Source organism: Amblyraja radiata, chromosome 18, assembly GCF_010909765.2.
Source record: "Amblyraja radiata isolate CabotCenter1 chromosome 18, sAmbRad1.1.pri, whole genome shotgun sequence".
Classification (NCBI taxonomy): domain Eukaryota; kingdom Metazoa; phylum Chordata; class Chondrichthyes; order Rajiformes; family Rajidae; genus Amblyraja; species Amblyraja radiata.
Genome location: NC_045973.1, coordinates 21,319,982 through 21,340,214, shown reverse-complemented (window position 1 = coordinate 21,340,214; position 20,233 = coordinate 21,319,982).

Below are 20,233 nucleotides of genomic sequence, written 5' to 3'. Positions count from 1 at the left end.
TAACTTTAGAAAGGAGGAGAGGAGGAATTTCTGTGGAATTCTGTGGTTAATCTGTGGAATTCTTTCATAGTCACAGATGGCTATGGAGGCCAAGTGATTTGGCATTTTTAAATCAGAGATTGACAGATTTCTGATTGGTAAGTGTGTCAAAGATTATGGGGAGAAGGCAAGAAAATGGGGTTGAGAAGATAGATTAACCATGATTGAATGGCAGAATAGACTTGATGGGCCAAATGTCCTAATTCTGCTCCTATGATTTATGAACCTATGAAGCTTCCTACTCCCCAGATGGTCTCCCTGTCACTACTCTCGTGGGTGATGGATGTTTATCAGATCTATGGCATCTCACCCATTTCCTCATGCCCTTCACTTTCTTGTGTGGGTATAGGCCACTCCTTGGTTCTCAAGCATCATTTTAAAGCACAATTCTCTGGCTACTGCTTATTCCATGCTGATTTAAGAAACATAGAAAATAGGTGCAGGAGTAGGCCATTCGGCCATTTAATATGATCATGGCTGATCATCCAAAATCAGTACCCCGTTCCTGTTTTCTCCCCATATCCCTTGATTCTATTAGCCCAAATCTAACTCTCTTGAATATATCCAGTGAATTGACCTCCACTGCCTTCGGTGACAGATAATTCCACAGATTCACAACTCTCTAGGTGAAAACATTTTTCCTCATCTCAGTCGTAAATGGCCTACCCCTTATTCTTAAACGGTGACCCTGGTTCTGGACTCCCCCAGCATCGGGAACATTTTTCCTGCATGTAGCCTGTCCAATCCCTTAAAAAAAATGTTTCTATAAGATCCTCTTTCATCCTTCTAAATTCCAGTGAATATAAGCCTAGTCAATACAATACAATACAATACAATACGGGTTTATTCGTCACATTGCACATAAAGTGCAAGTGAAATGAATATGTCAGCAGTCGATCCATTATTTCATCATGTCAGTCCCGCCATACCGGGAATTAACTTGGTGAACGTGCGTTGCACTCCCTCAATAGCAAGAATGTCCTTGCTCAAATTAGGAGACCAAAACTGCTCACAATACTCCAGGTGTGGTCACACCAGGGCCCTGTACAACTGCAGTAGGACCTCCTTGCTCTTATATTCAAATCCTCTCGCTATGAGTACGCATGCTTTTAATGTCTCGTGCACAAGAAACCTCTTATAAATTGCACTATGTATGGGTGTTCACTAATGTCTTGGAGAGCGTTACTAATTTTTGTGGTAAGTATTGGATTTGTTACTTTTAATTTAGTTAATTGGGATTTTTGAATTAGCTCGCTCAAGTGACTCATGAGTGATAATGTTCCATGTCATGTAATATTCCACCGTGCATCTCACAAATACTTTGAAATCTTGAGATGGGATGTCCCAACATGAAAATGAATATGTCCCGACCCGTAACGTCATCTCGCCTTTTTCTCCAGAGATGCTGCCTGACCCACTGAGTTACTCTAGCACTTTGTAGGTAGACAAAAATGCTGGAGAAACTCAGCGGGTGAGGCAGCATCTATGGAGCGAAGGAATAGGTGACGTTTTGGGTCAAGACCCTTGTCTGAAGAATGGTCTCGACCCGAAACATCACCTATTCCTTCGCTCCATAGTTGCTGCCTCACCCGCTGAGTTTCTCCAGCATTTTTGTCTACCTATGATTTTTCCAGCATCTGCATTTCTTTCTTAAACACTAGCACTTTGTATCTATCTTTGGTTTGAACCAGCATCAGCAGTTCTTTGTTTCTACATGGGAATGTTACAGGTCAGAAGCCATAGAAAACTATAATTTATTTTCCATGTATAGTGGTTCTACCATCACCAAAATGAATCTTTAAGTAAAGTTTCTTTCACTGCTGTTGTACGGCTAATTTTATATCTCTCCACACTGAAAATGACATGATTCCTTTTACATTAACTCCTTTGTTACTCTAAGAGTAGCTGCTTTGATGCTTTTATTTTCATATTCTTCTTACATTGCAATATTTGGCTCACTGCTTTGGACAAAGAAACACTTGCACCATTGTTGCACATACACTTGCCCCCCTTTCAGTTTTTTTTGCTCATTCCCTTCAGAGCTTGGTTATGGTGCATATTAATTCCTACCTCAACAAGAAGCTGGACCCACTACATTTTGCCTACTGCTACAACAGGTCAATGGAAGATGCAATCTCACTAGCTCTCCACTCTGCACTGGACCACTTGGAAAATAAAACACATATACGTTAGACTATTATACATAGACTAAAGCTTGGCATTTAACACCATCATCCCCTCCAAGTTGGTGACAAAGCTCACGAAACTAAGTCTCTGTACATCCCTCTGCAAATGGATCCTCGACTTCCTCATCAACAGTCAACAATCTGTGCGAATTGGCAGCAAAACCTCCTCTTTGATAACCATCAGCGCAGGAGCATCTCGAGGCCACATGATCAGCCTACTCTACATTCATGACTGTGTAGCTGGATACATAGAAACATAGAAAATAGGTGCAGAAGTAGGCCATTCGGCCCTTCGAGCCAGCACCGCCATTCAATATGATAATCGCTGATCATCCAAAATCAGTATCACATTCTGGGTTTTTCCTCATATCCCTTGATTCCATTATCCCTGAGCTAAATCTAACTCTCTTGAAAACATCCAGTGAATTGGCCTCCACTGCCTTCTGTGGCAGAAAATTCCACAGATTCACAACTCTCTGGGTGAAAAAGCTTTTACTCCAGTCCTGAATGGCCTACCCCTTAATCTTAAACGGTAACCTCTGGTTCTGGACTCCCCCAACATCGGGAACATTTTTCCTGCATCTACCCAGACCAATCCTCTAAGAATTTTATATGTTTCTATAAAACTGGCCCATCTCCATCTTCAAATTCGCCGACAACACCACCGTTGTTGGATTAATTACAGATGATGATAAGTCAGAGTATAAGATCGATCGATTGACCAAATGGTGCCAGAACAACCACCTTGCTTTCAACATCAGTAAAACCAAGGATCTGATTATTGTCGTTGGAAGAAGAGGTTGAGGATCCACGAACCTTTGTTCATCAATGGGATGGTTGTGGAGAGAGTCAAAAGCTTCAAATTCCTGGACTGCATATCTCTGAAGATCTGTTCTGGACCCATTACATTGATGCAATCATAAAGAAAGTCCTTCAATGCCTCTACTTTTTTTAGAACATTGAGGAGATTTGTTATGTCAATGAATAATTTTGTGAACTTCTACAGGTGTACAGTAGAAAGCATATGGAATTCATCAGCATTATCTCATCATTGTACTACGTCTTCATTAACAACCGCAAAATTGGTCCTTTCTGTTCACCGTATTTCATCCTCTCATAATTTTATACACACCGTATTTTTATCCATATCATTTCCACATTTGGCAGAAAGCAAGGGGCTCTGGAACACTATAGCTCACTGCCCTTCAGTCATCAAAGTTCCTGACCAGCACTGTCCGTGGCTTTCTCAAGCCAGGTTTTCATTCACTTTGCCACTTTCATCTGAATCCCTTGGGCTTCTTCTTTCTTGATTTCTTTGTCAACTGTTTATCAAAAATCCATGTCTACCTCAACAAACACATGACCATGGTTGATACTCCTTGTTCTCGCCCCTCAAAAACTCAATTTGGCTAGTCAGACATGATCTTCCCGGAATAATTCCATGCTAAATGTTCTTTTATCTGTAGTTTTTAAACAACATGGCTGCATTCGCCATATCCTAATTCTCCAGTACATTGGCTACCGCCAAGGAAACTGGGGAACTGATCGACCCTGTGCTATTTTTGCCTGTCTTGTCTGAAACAACCTAGAATTTTATCCATACCTAGTGATTTATTTATTTTTAAAGATGGTGAACCCTTTGATATAGACTGTTCCAATGTTTATCATTTCCAGTACTTATTTTTCCTCCTCAAACTCAACGTATATATTATATCCCTCTTTACTAACAGAGGTGCAAAGTAATCACCCAGGACGTTACACATCGTCCATCTCCACTTACAGACAACCAATTTAATCTCTAATAGGGTCTACTCTTTCCCATGTGTGTTAAACTAGCAGTCTTGCCTGTACACTTTTGGGAGCACTGTTACTTTACCGCCTGGTTTCCTTTTCCATTTTCACCCTGCACATTTTACGGAATTTTTGGAGTCTTGAACTCTCAATGTCTTTCAGTTTTTTTCTTTCTGCCGTCTCCTACACTACAGGTTCCTGAACACCCACGGAATTAGAATTGGCAGGAGATTAAAGAGCAGGACCTCAAAGCTAGTCATTTTCAGAATACTATGGTGTCATGTGCCAGTGAATGTCAATGCAAGTTGATGTGCAATTAAATGTGTGGCTGAAGAGATAGCACATGAGTGGGGGCTTTAGACCTGGGAACACTGTATTTTGTTTTAACAACTTGTTCTGAGTCCTCACTATTTCCATGCTGAATGCCTCCCACTATGCTGCTGTCGATGTATCTTCCAACGCACACTTTCCAATCAACCTTTGCTGGTAAAAGTGGCTTTATCCCAATTTAGCACTTTTATTCCCAATTATGTTTCATCCATTTCCTTAATTATGTTAATTCTGACTGAATCAGGATCACCGCATCCATAATGTTCTCTCGCTATGACTTTGTCCACATGTCTAGGTTTATCCCATAACATTACCTGCACACAACCCAACCCCACCCTGCATTACTTGTTGAACTCGCTGGGTATTGATGAAACATCCTCTCTGTATGCATTTTTAAAACTTTGTGCTGGCTATACCCTTCACTCCATCATTGTCTCAGAGGATGTCACTAGTGTGTGTAGGGTAGCGTTAATGTGTGGGGTTCGCTGGTTGGTGCGAACTCGATGGGCCAAAGGGCCTGTTTCCGCCAACACCCCAAAGATGTGCGGATGGGTAGGTTAATTGGCTGCTGTGAATTACCTGGCGGGTGTCTGAATGATGGATGTTCGAGGTGAGGGGACAGCGTGTTCACGGATCAAGGTGTTGGTGGGGTGGGCCGCTGGAGGACCTGCACCAGCCTTGGCATCGCGTGGATCGGGCATTGCTGAAGGTCCTACATAGGTCAAATGCACGGATTACACGCAGCCTTTAGCAGCCACGAGCAGCGAAGTCACAGTGGAGTGGACAGACAGCATTACCAAGCCAGGCCGACCCCTGCAACACCGCCAGGGCAATGGGTCTTTAAGGCCGAGGTAAGACTTAATATTTTTAAGAAGTTGAAACTGGAAAGCTACAAGATGGTGCCAGAAACCAGGCAAATCTTTGTGTACCGTCTCAATGAAGTTTACTATTCTTACACTACAATCGTTGCACTTTTGTAATTTTTTTATGATTGTGCTTATGTATAGAATGATTTTACTGAAATGTATGACAAAGAATTTCACTGTATCTCTGTACATGTGGCAATTCCATTCAAAATACCTGTGGCCCATTGAATAAACGAGTGTTAGAATCTCAGGGTTTAATGGGAATGTGGGGAATAAAACGGGATGACCGTAGGATTAGGTTAAACGGTGTTTAACGGCACCATAACGGCACAGTGGGAGCACAATGGCACAACGGGAGAGTGGCTGTCTTACAGGGCCAGAGACCCGGGTTCGATCCTGCATACGGGTGCCACCCATTTATCTATCAGAAATTCTGATTCAGAATGGACGTTTTCCCAGATCCTGACCTAAAAAAGCAGAACAAGTCCATTCCAGGGAATTACAACCCTATTAATTTATGCCAAATCAACAACCAGCAAAGCAGGATGTTTTCAATAGTGCTATGAGCAGCTGCTTATTCATCATTAACCTACTCACTAATGCTCAACTTGAGCTCCACCAGAACGATCTATCTCTAGACCTCATCACAGCCTTGGCCCAGACATGGACCAAGCAGCTGAATTGCAGAGTTGAAGTGAGACTGACATTTGTGACTTCAACTCATCATTTGGCCAAGTGTGGGTGGGCATCAAGGAGCACTGGTAAAACTGAAAATGATGGAAATCTGGGAGGAAGTTTTCCACTGACTGAGGTCATACATAGAACAAGTTATTCACGGCTGATCTGCAGATTCTGCTGCAGATTTTCCTGAAGATGTGTCGCTGAGTCCAACCATCTTCAACTGACACTTCAATTAATTTCCCCAGAGTGGGGATAGTCTTACACAGTGTTCAGTTCCATTTGCACACCAGATAAGTCCACATGCAGCAAGATCTGGCCACTATTCCAGCTTTGGCTGTGAAATGGCAAGTAGCCTCTCACATAAGAAAAGTGAAAGGCGATGACAATCTCTACTCGCCTTTCCTAGGCTTCAACATTAATGCCAGCGACCCCATGATCCCTCTGGCCTTGATCTCCATGAACCTCAACCAGAGCAAGACGTGGCCACAGGTACAGGTCAGTGGCTGGAGGTCCTACATTGAATACTGTACTTTCTACACTCCACTCCTCTCCATGGTATATCAGGCAGAAGTTCAGCAGGGAGCTCTGTAAACAAGATCTTCTGCAGTTGCATACCAAAGACTTTACAGTCCATACCAAACCTCACATTTCCTCCCTGAAAGGACAAGCCAAAGAGTGCAAGGGGGTCTCGCCAGTGGCAATTTTCCTTGAGAATCTCACACTTCCTTGACTTGGAAATATGTTGCGCTCCCATTGTCATAATTTGGGTCATAATTTGGGAATTCCCTACCTACCAACACTGTGAAGTAGCCATACCTGACAGGCTACCTGACCGTAGTGGTTCAAACAGATGGCCCATCACTACCTTCACTGGGGCAATTATGGAGGGGCATTGATGTTGGCCTTGCTAATGATGCCCACTTAATAGATTTTAACATGCGTTCCCTTCTAATTGGCACACTCCCTCATTACACAGGTTCACTCTCCCACTACGCACACTCCAGCTCACCGCTGGACTTCACAATTCACCCTCTTCTATTTAGAAACATAGAAAATAGGTGCAGGAGGAGGCCATTTGGCCCTTCGAGCCTGCACCGCCATTAATTGTGATCATGACTGATCATCTACAATCAGTAAGCCGTGCCTGCCCTCTCCCTAAATCCCTTGATTCCGCTAGCCCCTAGAGCTCTATCTAACTCTCTTTTAAATTCATCCAATGAATTGGCCACTCCTGCCTTCTGTGGCAGAGAATTTCTCAAATTCACAACTCTCTGAGTGAAAAAGTTTTTTCCCATCTCAGTTTTAAATGGCCTCCCTTTTTTCTCAGTCATTTTTCCTGCATCTAGCTTGTCCAGTCCTTTTATAATTTTATACGTTTCTATACAATTCCCTCTCATCCTTCTAAATTCCAGTGAATACAAGCCCAGTCTTTCCAATCTTTCCTCGTATGACAGTCCCACCATCCAGGGGATTAACCTCATGAGATTTAGTTTAGAGATACAGTGCGGAAACAGGCCCTTCGGCCCACAGTGTATGCGCCGACCAACAATCTCTGCATATTAATACTATCCTACACACACTAGGGACAATTTTTACATTTACCAAGCCAATTTGCCTACATACCTGTACGTCTTTGGAGTGTGGGAGGAAACCAAAGATCTCGGAGAAAACCGACGCGGTTTTGGTCACGGGGAGAACGTACAAACTCCATACAGACAGCATCCGCCGTTGGGATCGAACCCAGGTTTGCGATGCTGCAAGCGCTGTAAGGCAGCAACTCTACCGCTGCGCCACCGTGCCACCCTATGTTTCAATCATCTTGTAATTTTTCACCTTTACATTCATTAATCTGTTAGTTTATGTTGTCCTTTTAGATTTATATTCTTTTTTCAGTCTGTATTATAATCATTCTCTAGTTTTAATTTGCTCTCCTTTACCACTCTTGCCCTGAAACTTTCTTTTAATTTTACAACTGCCTCATTATGATTTCATTTCAATTAGTTTAATACTGATGCAATTGTGTGATTTTTAATTTCAGTTTTCATTTGCTTCATTTAGCCTGTATTCACATTCATTCCATTTAGGTTTATGTTAATATGAACATACAAGAGAGGAACACAATTAGGTTAGTCAGACCCTCGAGCCAGAATAGCCATTTAATAAAATCATGGTTGACCTGATTGAAGCCTCCGCTTGGCACTCCTGCTTACCTTAGTAACCTTTCCTCTCCTTGTTTATAAAGTATCTTCCTACCTCTGCCTAAAAAACACTCAAAATACCCTGCCGCCATTACCATAGTCAAACAACACCACAACAGGTCATTCAGCCCACCTCGTCCACGCTGACCACGATGCTCCATCTACGATAATCCCATTTGCCTGCGTTTGACCCATATTCCTCTAAACCTTTCCTCTCCACATACCTGTCCAAATGTCCTTTAAATGTGTTATAGTACCTGCCTCAACTACCTCCTCTAGCAGCTTGCTCCATATACCCACCATCATCTGTCTGAAAAAGTTGCCCTTCAGGTTCCTATTAAATCGTTCCCCCCTCACATTAAACCTATGTCCTCTGCCTAACCCTATCTATTCCCCTCATGATTTCATACACCTCTGTAAGATCACCTGCCAGACTCCTGAGTTCCAAGGAATAATGTCCTAGCCTGCCCAACCTCAAGAAACACCTCAGGAGCGTATAGATTCTTTCTTATATTTTCATTCTCATGTCATTTTAATTTTAAAAAAAACTATAATTTGCTTTATGATTCCTCTGTAAATCCTACAATTTTAATTCCCTTCTTATTAATTATGGCTTTCATTTATTTTCGTTGTTACTTTTAAGTTAATTCTCATTGTTTCTTCTCTATCAATGGAGCCACGGGGCTGGATTTAGTGCCTCTGGAATTGCTGATTTAGGTGATTAAGTCTGACACCATTCTCCTATGCTGCACTTCAAATGAATCCTGTCTATCTGATATTTGCATCAGTGTTCACCAAGGAGATGGATATGATGGAGAGTAAGATAGCAGGGAATACTATTCAGACTTCAGTCTGAAGAAGGGTCTCGACCCGAAACCTCACCATTCCTTATCTCCAGAGATGCTGCCTATCCCGCTGAATTACTCCAGCTTTTTGTGTCTATTTAGGGAATGCTAATATGTGGGAATGCCAGGGCAGTTCGAGATTAAGGAGGAGGTTTGGGTCTTTTGAAGACCATTAAGGGGGATAAATCATCAGGACCTGATGGGATCTGTCCCAGGATATTGAGAAAGGCAAGATTGTAGATTGCAAGGGCCTTGACAAAGATCTTTGTATCTTCTCGAGTCACATATAAGGTCCTGGAGAGCTGGGGAGTAACCAGTGTTGTCCCATGTTCAAGAAGAGAAATAGAGATAATCCAGGGAATTATAGACCGGTGAGCCTCACATCAACATTTTAATCTATTTCTGTGCTTTTAAGCACTTTTGATTAACATAATTATAATTCTAAAAACTGTATTTTTAAAATAATTGACATCCATTTTGTTTTTAAAGCTCAACCATTTGCAAACTGTTAACATCCATGGCATCATTGGCAGTGTACAACACTCTGCTCCCAGCTTTGCCATCTCTCAGGGGCAGGACCTCACCCATGGCCCACTTTCCTGTCAGTGGCCCAGGGAGATTGGCTTCACTCCACATGGCTGAGGCCATGGTGGGAATATGTAGACCACGGCTGGTGGATTCCAGAGAGTGGATCCAGACCCACACATTTTGGCCCATTGCTTCTGCATTCAGTGATTTGTTACCTTGTCCTTTATAGTCATATGAACGGAAACAGGCCCTTCACCCAAACATGTCCATGCTGACCAAGATGCCCATCTATGCTAGTCTCATTTCCCCATGTTTGACCATATCCTTGTAAATCTTTCCCATGATTCTATGTTAAACCTACACTAATTCATCTCCTAGTTTTACACATGCCACATGTTTTAGATTAATTTGGATTCTTAAACCCAATTCCTAGTGAGCTATGGACTTGGATCTCTGTACATCAGTGGTCTTGCCATTAACTATACTTTCACTACTTGGATTAAACTCCATCTCCCATTTCTCCACCTATTTCTGTAGCTGATCGGCTGTATATCCTGCCATATTCTTTGATAGCCTTCCTCACTGTCTGAAGCTCCACCAAATTTGGTGACGTCTGCATACTTACTTACCAACATATCTACATCTCTGTCCTAGTTATAAAGACACACACGCACGCACGCACGCACGCACACACACACACACACACACACACACACACACACACACACACACACACACACACACACACACACACACACACACACACACACACACACACACACACACACACACACACACACACACACACACACACACACACATATAAGACCACTGATATACAAAGGTCCAAGTCCATAGATCCCTGAAATATGTATATCACAAGTAACAGAGGTCCCAGCATGGATCCCTGCAGTCACAAACCTCCAGCCTGAAAACACCATTTTACCACAACCCGCAGTTTTCTATGAGTAAGTCAGTTCTGAATCCAAATGTCCAAGTCACTGCGGATCCTACACGTCTTAATATTCTGGATCAGCCTACCATGAAGGACTTTATCAAATGCCTTACAAAAATCCATGTAGACAACATCCACTGCCCTACGCTCATCGATCACCTTCGGCACCACAAAAAACTCAATCAAGTTTGCAATACATGACCTGCTGGGTACAAAGCCATGCTGACTGTTGCTAATCAGCCTATTGCCTTCCAAATGCAAATAAATCCTATCCCGAAGAATCCTCTCCAATAGCTCTCCTTCCACTGACGTGAGGCTCACTGGCCTATTAATTCCGAGATTATCTTTACTTCCCTTCTTAAACAAAGACTTTCATACTTGAACAGAGGTGCTCTCCACTGCTGACCCACTGATGGGAACAGGCATGTAGTCTCATGACTTCCCTTTTCTGCAGCCTCGATTAGTTCCTGGTTTAGTTGACATTCCGCGAAAGGTGGTTCTGGCGGCACCACTCAACTAGGTGATTTATCTTGATCCTTTTGATATCTGTACATCCCTTGCAATCAAACTATTTGCTTGTTAGTTTTATAGTTAACCCACACTACAATTAAATTAATTCCCTCATTATAATTGCAATAAATGCCTTCTTTCCTCTCTACTTAATCCTGTTGCAACTTTAAAGGAAAGTACTGAGTCTATATGGAGTCTTTCATAACGTCAGAAATTCCAGGAAATTGACATTCAGTGAAGTAGATTTGGTGTGGTTGCTGTTTATAGAGGAAGTGCAGCATTATCTTTGCACACCATAAGTTCTCTAAAGCAGGAATGTGGTGGAGACCTCTTCATCAGTTTCTTTCTAACACTGCAGAGGGACAAATATTGCTCGGCACACCTGGAGTATTGTGTGCAGTTTTGGTCCCCTAATTTGAGGAAGGACATTCTTGCTATTGAGGGAGTGCAGCGTAGGTTTACAAGGTTAATTCCCGGGATGGCGGGACTGTCATATGCTGAGAGAATGGAGAAGCTGGCCTTGTACACTCTGGAGTTTAGAAGGCTGAGAGGGCTTCTCATTGAAACATATAAGATTGTTAATTGGACAGGCTAGAGGCAGGAAACATGTTCCCGATGTTGGGGGAGTCCAGAACCAGGGGCCACAGTTTAAGAATAAGGAGTAAGCCATTTAGAACGGAGATGAGGAAACACTTTTTCTCACAGAGGATGGTGAGTCTGTGGAATTCTCTGCCTCAGAGGGTGATGGAGGCAGGTTCTCTGGATGCTTTCAAGTAGAGCTCTTAAAAATAGCGGAGTCAGGGGATATGGGGAGAAGGCAGGAACGGGGTACTGATTGGGGATGACCAGCCATGATCACATTGAATGGCGGTGCTGGCTCGAAGGGCCGAATGGCCTACTCCTGCACCTATTGTCTATTGTCTATTGGCACCTGAGGATGAATTCATCTGGCTGGTGAACTTTTACACCCATCTCAGAGAATAGGTGGGGGCTTGGATTAACATCTCATTTGTTCAACTCTCGTTACTTTCTTATTTGTATTCTTTGTACATTTATGCAGCTTTAATTGTTATTTTCACTAACTATTACTTCCATCCTTTGTTGCTTTTACTTTAGAATAGAATTGAATGCCTTTTATTGTCATCCAAACAGCTTGGTTTGAACGAAATTGCATTTCTACAGTCTTAACATTACAAAAAAAAAACAAGACCCACACTTAACACAAGCATCCATCACAGTTAATCTCCAACACCTCCTCACGGTGATGGAAGGCAAAAGTCTTATCTCTTCTCTTTGTTCTTCTCCCGCGGTCCAGCAGTCCAACTGCAACGTCGAGGCGACTGTGGCTCCCGATGTTAAAGCCCCCGGCGGGCGATGGTAAGTCCCGTGGCCGTTTAAGCCGCGCCGGGCGGTGTTAGGCCCCGCTCCGAGTCCTTTAAACCCCGCGATTCCAGCGGGAGAAGTTGCTGTTGCGGGAGCTCCGAAAAGCGGACTCCCACCAGGGACCTGTGAGCTCCCGATGTTCCTGTTCACTGGGCCTACGGCCGGAGCCTCCGATGCTCCGAAGTCGGGTCGCAGCCGAGCGCCACCACAGCTCTTCCCATTCCGAAGTCGGCCAGCTCCGCGATGGCGAGTCCGCAGGCTCCGCGACTGGAGCCTTAAGGTTGTTCCGGCTGAAGGCCGCCACAGGCTCCACGATGTTAGGCCCAACAACACCGGAGACCTGACAGGGAAAAAGTCGGGTTCCCATACAGGGAAGAGATTAAACGGTTTCCCCCACCATCCCCTGCTTAATTTTACAATCCATTTCATTTTATACTTGTAAATTTATTATTTCCTTTCTCATGTGCCTTTCATTCATTCCATTGCTTCTTTTAATTCAATTCTCTTTTTATTGATTGTTTTATATTCCAACCCATGTTACATCTATATTCTACTTTATTACATCCGTGTTCATTCTCTGTTCCTTTTATTGATGCCTTTTACATGATTGCATTGACCTTTGCACTGTTACATCACTCACTTGTTACATTTATACCGATTCTGTTGATAATTTCACATCCATTTCCGTATTAATTCCACATCCATTCTCTTGACACTTTTACACATCACACTCTAATAGTTGGCCACGTTTTTTGGCTTCTTACTTACATTTTCGCTGCATTGGACTTTCATAATCCTTGCTTGTCATTGTCGGATTAATTCCTTTGTTCCTGTTGCATTTTCTTCCTTTACTATTCAAGTGTTTACTATTTAAATCTTTCCTCTTTCACCTAAACCTATGCTGTCTAGTTTTAGACTATCCTATTTGGGGAAAAGACTGGCTCTTCACCTTATCCACGCCCCTCATGATTTTATAAATCTCTATAAAGTCACTCCTCAATCTCCTACATTCCAGGGAAAAATGACCCAGACGACCCAGCCTCTGTTATAACCCAAACCTTCCAGACCCAGCAACATCGTTGTAAAATGGAACTGCAGATGCTGCTTTACCAAAAAAAGACACCGTGGAATAACTCCTTGTACTCCTTATTTTAAACTGTTTCCTGTGCACCTGGTCTAATCTTTACACTATTACATCATTCACTTGTTACATTTATACTACTTCCATTGATAATTCAACCTCTCTAACTTGGTCTGACCCATATAGAACAGGCTCTTCTGCCCACAAAATACCATATTCAGTGTTGTTGCACATGAGTTAAATAATTCAGCTGGGCGTAAGCGCCTCACATTTATTTAGAGGAGATTTCTGTTGCCTGATATTGGCCAAGCGATGTGACAGTTTATAGATTGTGGAAATACCACGAGGTGGAGGTGAGGTAGAGCTGGCTGCCATAACAGAGCATTTGAAACTGAGGATGTTGGAGGATGTTGCCAAGTGGGGTCGAGGATTTGAAATGGGATAGAGCCATGAGTGGATTTTACCAGAGACGAAAGAGCATGTGTGGGTCGAGAAATCACTGGAGGTGATTCTTGATTGAATTTGTTTCGGGCTACAATAAAACCAGGATAATTTTGCATTGTACCTGTCCAAATGTTTGCATTGAGCAGAGCAATGGTGGAGAGGGGCTTAACTGGGTGTGTATAGGCTGATGTTTCTCTTGGCTGAGGGGCTGGAATCACTCAAGGCCAAGACTGAGATGAAACTAGTGTGCTTTATCCAAAGCAATCAAAAGATTGGAAAGACCATCCAGAGCTTGCAATCATAGCATTGTATAGCATAGAAATGGGCCGCTTTTATCCATGCTGACCAAGATGTCCAGCTATGTTAATTCCATTTGCCTGCATTAGACCTGTATTCCTCTACATTTCTATCCAAGAAGCTATCCAAGTTGTCTTTTAAAAATTATAATTGTATATGTCTCCACTCTTTCCTCCTTTAGCTCATTCCATTTACCCAACATCCTCTGTGTGAAATAATGTACCCCTCAAATCTTTAAATTTCATCCCTCACCTTAAACCTGTGCCCTCTAGTTTAGGAGCCCCCTGCCCTGCAAAACAGATTCTGCATTCCAGTGAGAATAAACCTAGTATATCCCATCTCTTCTTATAATGCCAACCCTCCAGTCTAGGCAATATATCTGTGATTCTCTCCATTGCTACCACATCCTTTCTGTAGTGCAGCGACCAGAACTCTGTATACTATGGTGGGGAGTCTAGGCCAAAGACAGTCTCAGTGTCTCCTTCATTTGTGTTGCTTTTTATCAGGATCATAGAGTTATACAGTATGGAAACAGGCCCGTTGGCCCAACTTTCCCCTTGCAGACCAAGATCTCCCATCTACACTAGTTCCTCCTGGTTGCAAATGGACCATATCCTTCTAAACCTTTCCGATCCATGTACCTGTCCAAATTTTTTTCAATTTTTTTTTCTTCCTCAACTACCTTCTCCTGTGTATCTAATCTGCTTATGATCTTATACACCTCTGTCAGACACCTCTTATCCTTCTACATTCCAAGGAATGAAGTCCTAGCTGCTCAACCGCTCCCTAAAGCTCAGACCCCCGAGTCCTGACAACATCCTCATAAATCTTCTCTGCATTCTTTCCAGTTTAAAAAATCTTCTCTGCATTCTTTCAGCTTCCTTCTTGAGGATAGATTATGGCCTCGTCACGAATCGTAACACCAAGTGCAACTGAATATCTGCGTCTGCTGAAACTTCAGACTTGGCAGGTAATATTTTGAAATTAGCAAATGAGACAACACTTGGAAGTGCAGTAAAGAATGAGGACGATTGTAACAGATTTTATCAGGACATGTGTAAGGTGAGAGAATAGAAGATGATATTCAGTGCTGGGATCTGTGAGGCGTCATGTTGGGTGAGAAAATCACTGAGATACTAATCATGCTGTGATACTTGAAAGGCTTCAACCATAGAGTGAATTGGGCGTAATGTTTTGCAGGAGACACGTTAGTTTAATAAAGCAGTTAATTATGCAGAGTGGGATTTTTGGCTTTATAAATAGGGCCATGGCCAACAATGGTCAGGACTTTATATTGAACCAAACATGTGAAAAACAGCTCAAATATTCTGTTAATTCAGACCACCATCTAAGGAAAATCTAAAGATTTTAGTCAGGTACAGAAGAGGTTTGGAGAGATGACAGGTACATGGACTGCTGGGTTTATTCCCCTTTGAACTTGGAGAGCTAAGTGGAAGGGTTTAAAGATCACAAATAATCCAAATGTTGCAAATAGAGTATCAGGCTCCAGTGACTGAAAGGTCAATAAGATGACCTGGCAGATTTAAGACAATTGGAAAAAGAGCCAGAGGCAACATGAGCTTACTAAGCAGCAAATTACTGGGGTTAGGGTGGTAGGCAAGGCAAGGCAAGGCAACTTTATTTATATAGCACATTTCATACACGAGGCAGACTCAAAGTGCTTCACATAAAAACATGTCATACAATAAATGAAATAATAAAATGAAATAAAATAGAAGAACTAAAAGAAAAGAAAAGCAAAATTAAAAATGCATTATAAAAAGTGCAAAAGTTAAAAGTGCAATGTAGTTAAGATTTAGCTGAAAGCTAAAGTAAACATAAAAGTTTTCAGTCTTGTTTTAAAAGTGGTCAAAGTTGAGGCAAGTCTTAAATCTTCAGGAAGTTTATTCCAGCTATTTGTTGCATAGTAACTAAATCCTGCTTTCCCATGTTTTGTATTTACTCTGGGAATCACTAGCAGATTGGTTTCAGACCTAGAAGGCTTATATAGTGGAAGCATGTCAGTGATATACTTTGGCCCTAAACCATGTAGTGATTTATAGGTGAGCAGCAGGATTTTAAAATCAATTCTCTGACATACAGGGAGCCAATGTAAGGATTTAAGAATTGGTGTAATATGCTCAAATTTTTTGGTCTTTGTTAGAACTCTAGCAACAGCGTTCTGAACAAGCTGTAGCTGCCTGACAGTTTTTTTTGGAAGACCTGCAAGGAGACCATTACAATAATCTAGCCTACTATTAATAAAGGCATGTACAAGTTTTTCTAAGTCTTGAGCTGACATGAGTCCTCTTAATCTTGCTATGTTTTTGAGGTGATAGTAGGCCGATTTTGTTACTGATTTGATGTGACTGTCGAAATTTAAATCTGAATCCATAATGACCCCAAGATTTCTGGCTTTGTTTGAAGTTTTCAGGGACAGAGAGTGAAGGTGTTGGGTTACTTTAAGCCTTTCTTTTTTAGCACCAAAAACAATTATCTCCGTTTTGTCTCAGATTCATTACTCATCATCCAAAGCCAATAACATTGACTGGAAAGAGGAAGAAGAATTATATATTCACACCCAGGTGCTGTTGACGTGTGACTGCCTTCGTTCAACAGGTGCACCTGTGATCCGGAGGAAGTGGTGAGGCCGTGACTTATTGGAATACGTCATGAATGAGTTGGTCTGTCTGTGTAATTGCTGTGAACTGCATGTGTAAATATTGTGAACTGGGTATTGTGAACTGTGAGCTATGTGTGTATATTGTGAATTGTGAGCTGTGTGTGTATATTGTGAATTGTGAGCTGTGTGTGCATATTGTGAGTTGTGAGCTGGGTGTATATTGTGAACTGATAGCTGGGTGTACAGTATATTGTGAACTGATAGCTGGGTGTACAGTATATTGTGAACTGGTAGCTGGGTGTACAGTATATTGTGAACTGGGAGCTGTGCGTGTGTATATTGTTAATTGTGAGGTGTATGTTTGATGTATGTATCTTGATGTATGGTTGCTTTCCATGCCTTCGTCTTAACGAGTCCACATCACAAGATTAGAAATTGTTCAGTCAGAGCTGAACACACCTCTCGGCATCTGCATACAATGGCTTCTTGTGCTTCTTGTGCGTAGTGGTGGAAAGATTGGTGGAAACAGGGCGGTTACATGAAAGCTCTTTCCTTGACCCCCATTCCATGCCTGGTATACAAAGACACTGAGACGTTTTGTACATCCTTATTCCCTAACCTATGATCATGTCAAGTGTCAAGAAAGTTTAATTGTCATATGCACCAACAAGAGAATAATTAGATATTACTTTCTGCAACTCAACGGGCCAGTAAATGCAGATAATATATAATAGTTAAAAACCAATAAATAAATCACCATAATGTTTAGTATCTGTGATAATGCACAAATACCAAACTCTGTAGTGCAACCACAGACACAATCCATAGAAGATCATAGTTGCTGAGGTTAGAGTTGTGCAGTCATCAAGAGCCTGATAGTTGCTGGGAAGAAACTGTTCTTCAGTCATGGTTTTCAGGGTACTGATCCTTCTGCTCAGTGGTAGGAGCGAAATGAGAGAGTGGCAGGGTGGCATGGGCCCTTGATGATATTGGATGTCTTTTTAAGGTAACGCCTCCTATAGATCCCTTCAATGGTGGGGAGGTCAGTATCCATGATGGACAGGGCAGTGCTGACCATTCTCTATAGTCTCTGTCATATCAGACCGTGTAAGTTGCCAAACCGGACTGTGATGCAACCAACCAACATGCTCTCCACTGCACACCGGCGGTATTCGCCGACATATCAAATCTCCTCAATCTTTTATGGAAGTAGAGATGTCGATTGTCTTTGTTTATGATTGCATCAATGTTGTGGGTCCAGGAAAGATCTTCAGAGATATGTACACCGAGGAACTTGAAGCTGTTGACTCTCTCCACCACTGACTTGTTGATGAAAACAGGTTGTTGATCCTCGGCCTTCCTCTACTGAAATCAACAATCAGCTCCTTGATCTTGCTAACGCTGAGAACAAAACTGCTTTTCTGGCATAATTCAATCATATTTTCAATCTCCTTCCTGCACTCTGACTCATCATTACCCGTTATTCATCCAACAATGGTGTAATACTCTGGCTTTCTGTGTTTCCTGCCAAAGCCTTGGTCTTGTCCCAAAAGGTCAGCCTGTTTGTCCAACAATAAATCTCCACGGACAAGCCTCTTGTCCAGCAGGCGGCAGTTTGGGCGAGAGCAACATATGTCATTCTTTATACTAACAGAGTTATCACATCAATACATTTGTTTACAATGTACCAATGCTGCCTGTGGTCCCCATGGAGTGTTTGAGAGGTTGTTACACAGGGCTCAGCCTCTCAGTATCCAGACGGGGTAAGAGCCCAGACTGTGCTCATTCTCACACACCCAGTGTGGTTGCTGCGCGGAGCATCAGTGAGTCCCTCAGCACGTGCTCCTGCACCTTGGAACGTGCCAGTGAGCACCATTAACCTTACTGACATCTCCACTGTACTGGGAGACCCACTGGTTTAGGGCAGACCAAAGTGCGTCTTTCACTGAGTCGATGGTCCTCCATATTTGTCTTGGTGTGTGATCTGGGAAACAGCCCCTAGATCAGAGTGTCCTCTGTTGTACAGTGGCTCAGCACGAACCTCAATCAGGACCTACCTATGCCTCCTCTTCCAGATCCTCTTGGCAATAGCACTGTGTGGTCGTGTTGCTTTTACTATTTGGCACACACATGGTCCTGGTTGCAGCTTCTCTGGTCTGGCATCTCATCGTTAAGTGCACGGTGTGCACCCAGTGATGTGCCAGTCTTGCTCAATGATGCAGGACTGACAGCACGTCTCAGTTTGAGAGGCTCAGGGCTACTGCTTTCATGACAACGGCATCACTGTTACGTGATCCAATGTGTGGGTCGTGGACATGTTTCCACTTGCTCATGGTTACACAATCTGATGTGGAAAGATCAGAGTTATGTGTTTCATTGGGGAAGGGTCATGGTTACACACCTGCTGTGGAACGATCCTGACCTGGTGATCCAGTGGAAAAAGGCACAGTTGCATCTTGTGCATGGTTATTGTTTCAATTAAATAGTATTTTTGTCTATCATATTTGTATTTTGTCTTGTTAGAGTTGTGAATGTGTGAGAGAGTGGATGTGAGAGAGAGTGGGTGTGAGAGAGTGTATGTGTAAATGTATGTATGTGTGTAAGTGAATGTGAGTGACAATGTGAGAGAGAATGTGTGTGTATGCAAGATTGTGAGAATGTGTATGAGAGAGTATGTATGAGAGAGAATTTGTATGTGTGTGTGAGAGTGTGATTGTGTGTGTGTGAGAGTGTGATTGTGTATGTGTGAGAGTGTGTGTGTATGTGATAGTGTATGTCTCAGAATGAGTGCATGTGTGAGAGTGAGTTTATGTGTGCGCGTGTGAATGTGTATGAGAGTGTGGCTGTGGTGAGTGTGAGTGCGTGCGTATGAGAGTGCACGTGTGAGAGTGCACGTGTGGGAGTGCATGTGTGTGAGATTGAGTGTGCGCTCGAGTGCATAAAGTGTTTATGTGAGCGAGTGTTTTGCAGATGGGAAGGTGTCTCCATATGAGAGAGTGCTAGTGAGTATCTGTGAGAGAATGTGTGAGTTTGTGCACGCCTGTGGATTGGGCAGTGAAGTTGCTGCAGAATGCAAGTGTTGTGCTGCTCATCTGCCAGTCCTACAGCTGTTTGTCTATCTATGTTTGCAACATTAAACCACGATGAGCAAGCTGCTTGCCAGCACACAGGGTGGGCAAGAAACAAATCTGCTGAAATAACGCAGGAGGTAGAGCAGCATCTGTGGAGGGGAAAGGTTCTGTAAACCTATCGGGTCAAAACCCTGCGTCATTCAGTCCTGATGTCTGGTCTTGAACCAAAATGTCAGCAATTCCACAGATGCTGCTCGATCCGCTGTGATCCTCCAGCAGATTATTTGTTGCTCCACATTCCAGCATTACAGTCTCTTGTGTCTCTGACAGTGAGTGGGATCAGGCAGGAAGTTTGGAAGAGATACCACTGTCCGGCATCTGTGGATTAATTTCCCTCTTGTCTCC